This window comes from Gossypium hirsutum, chromosome D01, assembly GCF_007990345.1.
Source record: "Gossypium hirsutum isolate 1008001.06 chromosome D01, Gossypium_hirsutum_v2.1, whole genome shotgun sequence".
NCBI lineage: Eukaryota > Viridiplantae > Streptophyta > Magnoliopsida > Malvales > Malvaceae > Gossypium > Gossypium hirsutum.
In genome coordinates this window covers 58,136,654-58,138,689 of record NC_053437.1, presented here as the reverse complement: position 1 = coordinate 58,138,689, position 2,036 = coordinate 58,136,654, and the positions used below count along the sequence as shown (strand labels likewise).

The following is a 2,036-nucleotide window of genomic DNA, read 5'->3' as shown; positions in this document are numbered from 1 at the left end:
AATGAAAAGCGCGACAACTAACGAGGACCAAAATGGGAATAAAATCAAATTTGGACACATGTCCATCGTTTTAGCGCATCAGTGAGCCAGGGACGAGATAAAAAACCAACAAAATTTTGGGGCTAAATTAAAAGAAAATAAAAATGAACAAAAAGGAGTAAATTTAAAATAAACTAAACGCGGAAGGACCAAGGCGAAAATAGACCCTTGATCTAAAAACACGCGGATCCTTGTTGTCCAATGGTTAGGATCTCGGGTCGCTTCAAAACGGCGCCGTTTTGGCGCTGAAGCTCCCCAGGAAACGATGTCGTTTTAATAATAGTATAAAAACCAAAATTTTTCAAAATAAGCTTATTTTCTTCTTGTTTCAGAAAAAAAATATAGGGGTTCTCTCTAACCCCTCCCCCTTTTCCTTCTCCGGCCTGGTACCCGCCGTGAGCACCGTCGCGGCGCCACCGTAACCAATGGCCGGCATTGTGCAAAAGGGCGATTCGACCCCGGCTTTCGGGGCGCTCAAAAGCCCAGCCCTTTTTATTAAGCCAAGAGGCCGAGAGAAAAGAAGATTTCGACCCCCCCGAACACGGGTCCGACGCCAACGGATTGCAGGCTAATTCAGGTGAAACCCTTTTCCTTTTTTATTTGATTCTTCATTACGTGTTTTAGAACAGATTTAAAAGAAAAAATGAAGAAAAATAAGAAAAGAAAACAAAGTAGAGCAGATCTAAAAGAAGTTAGAACAATCTTTTGAGCTTCTGTTTTTTTTTATTGATTTTTTTTTAAAGAAAATTCCCCCCATTACATCGTTTGGTTTCTGGCTTATATAGCCGATTACAAAATGGTTTTTTTTCTTTTACTTTTCACTTCTGTTGCCTCTACTGTTCTTGTCTCTGTCCTTTTCTTTTGTTTTGTCTTGCAGGTCATGGGGTCAACGGGCAGAAACCTTCGCCGTTTTGGTGCAAGGGAGGCTACCTCGGGCGATGGGCGCGTTGACACCGCACATGGAGGCAGCGGCGCAAAGGAAAGGAGGGAACCCTAGGGTTCCCTGATACTTCTTAGTTTTTAGGCCCTATTGGGCCGTTAGGGTTTTGGAGTTGGGCTGTTTTTTTGTTTTTAATTTGGTTTGGGTTCATTTGGTGTTGGCCCGGGCTAAAATTGGGCTGTACAAAATGAATAGTAAAATAATAAAAAAATAATTTATTTTAACAAGAAGGAACACATTAAAAATTAAAAAAAAATTAAAACGATAACCTAAATTGACCTAATGAACAAAATCAATAAATTTTGTAACTCAAAAACCAAAAATCCTAAATTGGCCTAACAAATAAAATCAATAAATTCTGCTCCTAAAAGAAATAGAAAGGTGCATTGAAATTTCTTATGGTTACGAATGCGATGGTTACGAATGCGATTGAATGAGCAACGATGCTAATGACGTAAAACATTTCACTAATCAATTAGCAACCAAATTGAAAGCAAAGATGAGGTTGAAAAACCAGTCACGGTAAGTCTATAATGTATTGTTTTATGTAATGATGAACTTCAATGAAAGCGATACAAATTCAATCTAAAGTTTGATGATATGCAACCAATTATTAATTAAACATTTCACTTCTTCGGTCATGTTAAAAGACGACGAATACTTCCCAAACACTATATTTTTGTAAATTTGTTTTTATTTTTAGAATTTTAGTCTTTTTTACAATTTAGATTTTAAAATACAAGTTTAACTATTAACGTTGTTAAAATTATTTTATCAAATTTAGATTTATTAATTGTAAAATCATTTTTTTAATTACATGATTAGCAAGTGAGTATTTTTTTTACTTTAAAATGTCGCATTAACAGATTTAACTACCCATGACGACGGTGTAAAGGAATCACTATTTATGCAAATTTAAATCAGAATGGCTAATTACATCTTGCAGGTTACACTTAAAAATTAGTTTCATTCCAAATATTGTTAGAATAGAAAATTAATATAAGATATTTTTAACGCAATTCAGATACTACGATATTATGTCTACATAGTCTTGTCT

At 35.3% G+C, this 2,036-nt stretch overlaps 1 long non-coding RNA gene across 1 annotated transcript; it reads left to right on the top strand.

Annotated features, from left to right (window-relative positions):
- Positions 1 to 330: 330 nt before the first annotated feature.
- LOC121213969 (uncharacterized) lies at positions 331 to 1,206 on the top strand. Its single transcript, XR_005909559.1, has 2 exons — positions 331 to 616; positions 917 to 1,206. It is a non-coding gene; the product is annotated as an uncharacterized lncRNA (long non-coding RNA).
- Positions 1,207 to 2,036: the final 830 nt, after the last annotated feature.